Source organism: Schistocerca gregaria, chromosome 2 (assembly GCF_023897955.1).
Source record: "Schistocerca gregaria isolate iqSchGreg1 chromosome 2, iqSchGreg1.2, whole genome shotgun sequence".
In the NCBI taxonomy this organism is placed as follows: Eukaryota; Metazoa; Arthropoda; class Insecta; order Orthoptera; family Acrididae; genus Schistocerca; species Schistocerca gregaria.
The window spans coordinates 124,013,411-124,022,945 of NC_064921.1; positions in this window are offsets into that span (position 1 = coordinate 124,013,411).

The window sequence follows — 9,535 nt, forward strand, 5'->3', positions numbered from 1 at the left end:
AACTTTATGTAGGGCGGCTTTCCAATGAAACACACAAACGATGTATCCATCGATACGATTTTGGTTCTGGGTGCATCTGATAACCGAACTGCTGCTACCGCTCATGCGTATCGTGCACAGTACCCTCAAAGACGCCATCGCCTGGACCAACGCCTTCGTGAAACCGGTAATTTTCCTCCAAAAAGAACTGACAGAAGTCGTCCAAAAACTGGACACAATTCTTAAAACAGTTCACCCTTTACCTCAGCGGAGTACCCGTGATATTGCAAGGCATTTCAGATAACTCTAAGTCTGGTTGTTGTTTTGATGAAGAACTGCAGCCATATCAGTAAACGTTAACTCAACACCAACGGCCAGAAGACCGCAGTCGATGAGAACAGTTTTGTGAATGGCTTTTGCAACAACTGGGGGATAACGAACGTTTTATGAATAACGTGATATGGAGTGACGAATTTAACTTCACTCGTGGAGGTATTTTCAAACTCCACAACTGCCATTCGTTCGCGTTCGTGACGCGTTGGCAGTATGATCCAGCGAAGTGTTTGTAATTGCAAGGTGATCGCTTGAAAATTTTCTCTAAAGTAAACGTTGCTCTTACGTCATGTAATGGCTGTGTGAAAGTGAGCCTGGAGTTCAAACATACAGAATGTATTTATTGTGTGTAATGTAATGTGCAATCTAGTGTGGGCTACCTACTGTGCTTTTTGTACAACATCGGATACAGACGATCTTACTATATACACTATTTTTTCTATTGGCTAGTTGTGTTATGGAAGAAACGAAGTTGTCGTTCCTATCCGTAAGTCTTAATGTGTAAATGAAGGAAACAGTAATAGAAAGAAATACACAAGGTACACGTCCGTGCTCACACTGTACGCTGTTACAGTGTTGCCAGACCCTCATTCTTTCAATCGTCTTCCATTGAACCCATTACCAGGGCTAGGTTTTCCACACACACTTCTGGCTTGAACTAGGATGAGGAGTCGCATGCGAACCGCGAAGTGCAGCATTTTTTCCTTACCCTGAATAAAGCTGAAACACTGTTAGCAAAAATCTCGAAACGTGTTTCACCGATTTACTTTAAATTTTTACACGATACTGTAATAAACAACTGTACATACTTCAGCTACATATTTTACAGCGAAACATTGTTACCAAAAATGTCGGAAGTTTCCTGAGCTATTTGTTTCAAATATTTACATAATGTTTTAATAAATGTTTAAACAGACTTACATTAGATGCTTCAAATTTTTACACAGTACCATTAGGAACATTCAGACGGTTAAAGGCTATATATTATTTAAATAACAATGCGTAGTGTTTTTGTTAAAAGCGACTGTGAGAAACAAAATGCTGCGTCGTGGAAACGTACAGTTTCGTTTTCCTCCTCACAATCTGTTTTAACTGTAATAGCAGGGCATTTAAACTCTTATATAATTTTTCCCTCGCATATCTACTGTTTCTCCTAAATAATTTATGGAGAGGGTAAGGAAGAAGAAATGAACAAAAAATGGGGAAGGCGAGGACGGATCGAGAGAGAGGCAGAAGGAAGTTAGGACGCGTATCCAATTCCGATACATATTTCGAAATTGCGAAGCAGTACTAGGTTCTCTGGGGGTGATAAAAAATGATTTGTATACAAATCGAAAAGTCACTGCATGGGTATCGATAATTCTTATTGCAATGGTATGAATCTTACATAAAATCGAACGTCTAGTCAATGTAAAGTCACATAAAGTGTAATATGCACTAATAGTCATGTGGTAAATACGACACATGGCTTGGTTGACGCCATAATAGTAGTACCACAAGAGATTCATAGGAAGTTGCTGCAATATAAGGCAGGCAGAGTTTAACTGACAGTAGGTTAACACGTGATGTGCGTCACCGTCGAGCAGGAACAGCATTTGTGTGTTTCATGTAATTTGAACTTCCAGTGGAAAGAAAAAACAAAAACATTGCCTAAGGTCGTTCTTTTCATCCGATATTAAATTAACCTTAGACATAATGAGAAGACAATCGACGAGAACTCGTTAATTTGATAAAAGTAAACACTAGGCAGACCTCAGAGGTGAGAAAGTAAGGAAGAAATAATTTGTTCTTTGAATCCTCATTCCGATCATTTAAGGGTTTGTCCTCACACCTACATTACAAGTTTACGAAATTAACTAGAATATCCCAATCGGCTGCTTCTTCGTCTTACGCAAACAAAATCATGTACGCCAGCTTGATGTTAAGGCGTTTCTCTTACGACCACTCCACACCGAAATTACAAATTTATGAAATTAATTTACTTGAAAAGTCCCGAGTGCGCTCTTGTTATTATGAAAACAAGATTATCCACAAAGTGGCGTATGTCGGCCGTCATATCAGTTGTTACAACAAATTTGCCGCAAGTGATATCACAAGACAGTTGTTTTTCATAGGGAGACAACGTGTGCAAGGGTAACAACAAACTTGTCTGCCAAATCGATTTAATTATCAGGCAGTAGAGGAAATGCGCCTTTATGATTTGTTACGGAAATATCAGTCAAGAGCTGGATTATGCTATTTACTTTACTTCAATGAAATGTTGCGCCTAGCTCTTGTTGACTGTTATGGCTAATACATTTTTGATGAAGAGTGGTTCGATAGAGCACTCTTAGTTTCCCTGGAGGATAAAACACTAAACAGTACAGCCTCAGTCTATACTCGTCAACAGAGAGCTATGGCGCCACTCCTGCAGACCGGAAGACGTACGAGTGTAGCTAAGAGTCTGCAGCCACTACTTTTACTGACTGCGCTCTCTGGAGTACCTCTGTGTCGACCACGTGGCGTTTTTCTAACTACCTGTTCCCGCGTCTACAGTATCACTGTGTTAACAATAGTGTTGTACTTAGGTTACAACGGGATACAAGAAGCATATTTTTTACTGGAAGAGCAGTTTTGGCACAAATGGGCCATACCAGGGTTAGTTATCTGCACATTAAGCACCACTATGTCAGCTTCTTCTATACTGCTCTTCTTACGTAACCGCAAAAAAACGTTGTTGGAATTTACGGAGGACATCCACTTCACTGACATCTTGGTTGGATTTACTGCAGGGCAGAGAGACGACAGATTAACGTTACCTCTGGTTTGTGTGTTATCTTTCATTCTCTTAGGCTCTGTCGCCACCATCTGTTATTACGTCGTAGCACGACAACACTTTCTTACAGCTGTCGTTGTTAACAATTTCATGACGTTTCTGATCGTAATCCAGTTTGCAGCTGTTTCTTCTTTCCTTTGTCTAAGATTCAGGACACTCAACGCCGCACTCAAGGAATGCTTTCAGTCTGAACTCCAGGACTGTCGGTCACGTGATACGTCATCTGTGTTTAAGACAACCGCAGTCCGCTGTGTTCCCTCTGTGCACCCGTTGTACGTTACTCACAGGCGCCTGCCTCAAGCGAGAAAGCGCGTACTGGAGATTCAGGTATGCCATATGAAACTAAGGAAACTGGTCTCCTCTTTGACTGACACATACGCTGCAATCATCGATATACATCTAGTACAGAATTTAATGACAAGCATCCAGTCTGTATTCTTGGCCATTACATGTTCGTTATATTGGGCTACAGACGCTCCGGCACTATTAGTAACCTCCGTATGTTATAGTGTTACGTTATTTCTACAAGTGACAACGTTAGTTCTTACCTGCCAAAAGACATCTGCGGAAGCGAACAGCACAATCACAATCTCAGAAGAATTACTGACTTTGACTACCGCAGGTTTGTAACCGTATGATTTACTTTTCTGTCTTATATAAAAGTCTGTATCTTGTCGAAGTGTAGGTGGAGCGGGGAGGAGAGGGGCATTGCGAGGCGCCTCATTGGAAATGAAGCAAGATTTCGTGTAATTTCAGTAATAATTTGTTCTCTAGATGGTATGAAATACAATTGTTTACTATAAAGTGTTACGGAGGTACCATTTCACTTCCAAGGACTACATTTGATTGTTTTTGGTGTTACATTCGCTTCAGTTTGTTTCATAGGGGTAAAAATACGACAGAGTTGATAGTTTTACGAGAATAGCATCTCAGACGAGATCAGCAAAAAAAGAAAATATTATTTGTGGTTTCCTTCATTTGAACATAAAATGTCATCTTTCATCACTTCTTCGCAGTTGCGAGTTTCACTTCTCTTCATCTCTTATCAAAAGCTAATTTAACCTGATAACTTTGCCTGATACACTCAAATGTTGAATGATACTTTGCTCCATCATAAATGAAACTGTACCATTCGAATCAAGTAGTACAGTCTTGAACATTTTAACTAAGAGCAACGGTTCAAACGGCTCTGAGCACTATGGGACTCAACTGCTGTGGTCATAAGTCCCCTAGAACTTAGAAATACTTAAACTTAACTAACATAAGGACATCATACACATCCAAGCCCGAGGCAGGATTCGAACCTGGGACCGTAGCAGCAGTGTGGCTCCGGACTGGAGCACCTAGAACCGCACGGCCACCGCGGCCGGCACTAAGAGCAACAGCGGCAGCTTTTCAGCCAGTGCGGAAGAGGAATATTTTGTGACCAAGTGAAGGGAATGACATAGAAATACATCATTTGCTCGTAAATCTAGATTGAAGTGTCAAATAAACGGGTATAGGCACGCGTGTTGATATACAGAGAGCCGCTGGGGTGGCCGAGCGGTTCTAGGCGCTACAGTCCGGAACCGCGCGACCGCTGCGGCCGCAGGTTCGAATCCTGCCTCTGGCATCGGAGTGTGTGATGTCCTTAGGTTAGTTCTAGCGGACTGATGACCTCAGAAGTTAAGTCCCATAGTGCTCAGAGCCAGTTTTTTGATGTACAGAGATACGTAAACAGGTAGAATGCGGCGCTGCATATAAGACACCAAGTGTCTGGCACAGCAGTTAGATCGGTTACTGTTGCTACAATGGCAGTTTATCAAGATTTAAGTGAGTTTAAACGTAGTGTACCGAACAACAGGAGCACAGTAAAACGTCAAATCTCCGACGTCGCTCCGGCGGAAAAAGATCCTACCAGAAGGGAACCAACGACGACTGAAGAGAATCGTTCAAAGTGACCGAAGTGCAGCCCTTCCGAAAATTGTTACAGATTTCAATGCTGGGCCATCGACAAGTGACAGCGTGTGAGCCATTCAAAGGAACATCAACGATATGGACTTTCGGATCCGAAGGAACACACTTGTAGTACCCTTGATGACTGCAATACACAAAGCTTTATGCCCCGTCTGGGTCCGTCAACACCGACACTGAACTGCTGATAACTGGAAACGTATGGCCTGGACGGACGAGTCTCGTTTCAAATCGAGTCGAGCGGATGGAAATGTGCGAGTATGGAGAGAACCTCATGAATCCATGGACTGCATGTCAGCAGCAGACTGTTAAAGCTCGTGGAGGCTCTGTAATGGTGCGGAGCCTATGCAGCTGGAGAGATATGGGACCCCTGATACGTCTAGATAGACTGACAGGTTGCTCGTGCTTAAGCATCCTGTCTGATAACCTGCTTGCATTCATGTCCATTGTGCATTCCGACGGACTTAGGCAACTCAAGCAGGGCAATGCAACACTCCACACGTCCAAAAATGTTCATAGTGGCTCCAGGAACCCTGTTCTGAGTTTAAACAATTCCGCTAGCTACCAACCACCCCCCACATGAACATTATTGAGCATATCTGGGATGCCTTACAACGTGCTCTTCAAGAGAGATTCCCACCCCTTCGTACTCTTACGGATTTATGGATAGCCCTTGCAGGATTCATGGCGTCAGTTCCCTCCAGCACTACTTCAGATATTAGTTGAGTCCATGGCACGTCGTGTTGATGCACTTGTGTGTGCTTCCGGGGGCTCGAGACGATATTAGGCAGTTGTACCAGTTTCTTTGGATCTTCATCGTACCAGTCTGAAGAAGTTAAAAGCTGTGTCGTTCATTTACTACTGATAGATAAGCTGAAGTATATGTTGTTGTTGTTGTTGTTGTCCTCAGTCGAAAGACTGTTTTCGATGCAGCTCTCCATGCTACGCTATCCAGTGCAAGCCTCTTCATCTCAGAATAACTACTGCAACCTACATCCTTTAAGACCTGTGTACTGTATTCACCTCCTGGTCGCCCTCCAATACCAAACTGGTGATCCCCTGATGTCTCAGAAGGTGTCCTGTCAACAAAGTCCTTAATTTAGTCAAGTTGCACAACAATTTTGTTTTCTCCCCAATTCTGTTTAGTATCTCCTGAGTAGTTACATGATCTCCCATCTAATCTTTATCATTCCGCAGTAGCACCACATTTCGAAAAGCTTCTGCTATCTTCTTGTTCAGACTGTTTATCGTCAACGTCTCACTTCCATATAAGGATAAACTCCAGACAAATGCTTTCAGAAAAGCCTTCCAAATATGCCTTGAATATGTATTCGATATTATCAAATTTCTTATCTTTAGAAATGCTTCTCTTATCATTGCCATTCTTCATTTCATATCCTCTCTACTTCAGCTGCCATAATTTATTTTACTGCCCAAATATAAAACTCATCTAGACTCTTAGGTTCTCCTCTAATTTCCTCAGAATAATCATATTTAATTCAACTACGTTCCATTACCTTTGTTGACACTATCTTATCTCCTCCTTTCAAGACACTGTTCATACAGTTCAGTTGCTGTTCCGAGTCCTTTACTGTCTCTGGCGAATCACAATATCACTGACAAACCTCAAAGTTCTTATTTCTTCTTACGGAAGTTCAATTACTTCTCCAAATATTTCTTTGGTTTTCTCTAGTGCTTGCTCAATGTACAGATTGAAGAAATAGGTTACAGTCCTGTCTTAATCTCTTCTCAACCACTGCCTCCCTTTCGTGAATTTCGACCTTTGTAACTGTCTTCTGTTTTCTGTACAAATTATAAATAGTCTTTCGCTCCCTGTGTGCTACGTTTAGACTAAGTCTACCAATTCAATAGACGTAGGTTTGGTTTTCCTTAATCCATCTTCTAACAGAAGTCGGGTCAGTATTCCCTCTCGCGTTTCTATGCATATCCGGAATCTGAACTGATATTCCCTGGGGTCAGGTTCTAGCAGTTTTTCCATTCTTCTGTTGAGAATGTGTGTTAGTATTTCTCAACCATGATTTATTAAAACTGGCTGGCCCTCCCAAGGCTGCCAGTAGTTCTGACGGGTTGTCTAATCCAGAGGCCTTGTTTCGTATTAAGTCTTTCAGTGCTCGGTCAAATACATATCGCAATATCATGTCTCCCATCTCATCTTTATCTACGTTCTCTTCCCTTTCTGTAATATTGCCTTCAAGTTCATCTCTGTTGTACAGATCCTTTATATCCTCCTTCCACCTTTCCACTTTACCTTGCTTTGCCAGTATCTCATCTGGGCTCTTTATATTTGTTCAGCTGCTCTTCTTTTGCCCAAAGGTCTCTCTAATTTTCCTGTAGACTGTATCTGCCTTTCTTCTAGATATATACGTTTCTATATCATCACATTTGTGATGTAGTAATTCCTGACTTTCTTTCATTATTGAGGCTTTTCATTCCCTTTCATCTCCTGCTGCATGTTTTGTTTCCTTCTTACATCAATTAAAAGCATTACTGCTTATGATATCCAAGGATTTCTGTGAGACCTTCCTTTTTACCAATGTGGTCCTCTGCTGTCATCTCTCTGAGCTACTAATATTCGTCTTCTACGTATACCGTTCCCCTGGTGTAATCAGTCGTTTCCCAATGCACGCTATGAAACTCTCACCAACCTCTGATTCATTTAAATTATCCAGATCCACCTCCTCAGTTTCCTGCCTTTTTGCAGTTTCTTCAGTTTTAATTCAGAGTTCATATCCAATACATTACGGTAAGAGGCTATATGTGCACCTGGAAACGTGTTACAGCTTAAAATGTGGTTCCCAAACCTGTCTTACTGTTGTATAATCAATCGGAAACCCTCTGGTGTCTCAAGGTCTGTCCAAAGTATACGACCTTCCTTCAAGGTTCTTAAACCATGTTTTAGCAATGATTAAAATATGCTCTGTGCAACATTATACATTTTTCCTCCTCTTCATTTTCCTATTATAAAATTCCAATATTCCATCAAAATTAAATTTTAGTTTCCCTTAACTATCTGAATACTGTCTTGACTGACATATATTTCTTCAGTCTTATCCTCTGCGCAGCTAGTTGGCATATAAACTTGTACTACTGTGTTTGGTGTAGGCTATGTGGCTATCTTGGCTACGATTATGCGTTCAGTATTCGATTTGGTATATATAAACAGTACTCACCTGACCAGAAGTCCTGTTCCTCCTACAACCGAACTTTGCTAGTTCACACTAAATCTTAGTTTGAACTGTCCACTTCCCTTTTTAAATTTTCTAGCCCACCTGCCCAAGGAATATAAAATTTCACTCTCTGGCAGGTACAACGTCCGTTTCGTTTCTCCTGATGACATACTACTGAGTAGTCTTCACTCGGACACCCGAATAGGGAACCATTTAACCTCCGGAATACTGTACCCAAAAGGAGCTGCATGCCCTCGCGAAGAAGCAGATATAATAACTAAAAACGTCAATTTAGGTCTTGTAAATGGAGCTATAGCTGCGAAACACATAGAAAAAGAGAAAAAGAAAAACATTGTTACTGAAGATGACATATTTCTAGTTGAACTATTCCCAATCTACAACCTACAGTAATTAATAGCCTATGGTTGTATGTCTGTTCACAATGTATCGATTTCATTTCTTTTGCAAAATGGCGAAGCTTTAATTGGAGCAATAAATAAATCGGTTTCCTTGTTGAATAACGAAAATTATAACGCGATGTCTAACATCTCCACCGACAAATCTATGGTACAAAAATATTTACGCATTAGAAGAGAATGATAACTAATAGTTAAACCAAAAGGAACACCTTATGTATGCACCACGAACACTAATACAGAATTTCTTGTTAAACTGTTCTCAACCATGTGCATAACCATACGAATTACTGACAATATAAAAACTTGTTTGCTAGAATGTAGCCCGCATCTCGTGGTCGTGCGGTAGCGTTCTCGCTTCCCACGCCCGGGTTCCCGGGTTCGATTCCCGGCGGGGTCAGAGATTTTCTCTGCCTCGTGATGGCTGGGTGTTGTGTGATGTCCTTAGGTTCGTTAGTTTTAAGTTCTAGGGAACTGATGACCATAGATGTTAAGTCCCATAGTGCTCAGAGCCATTTGAAACCTCGTTTATGTTTTTTAAAATAGTTTTGTGCAGTCGGTTGGCTGACTGATACATTGTATAATTGCATACACGGCTGCTGAGTGCACAACTGCAAAATGTTTAAAATATCACTATTATTTTTGCACTGTAAACTGCGTAAATTAGTCACATCGAGCGAGGGTTCACATTGGTAGAACAAATGAATCGCATGTGGTAGGATGGTAGTCAAATATTCATCAGCAAATGCGGCCGAGGCAACTGTGGTCCATCACAGGCCACAGAAGACAGGGGTGAACGACGCCTGCTGAGATGTGTACGGGCGACTAGCAAGTGACTAACAATGTGAATC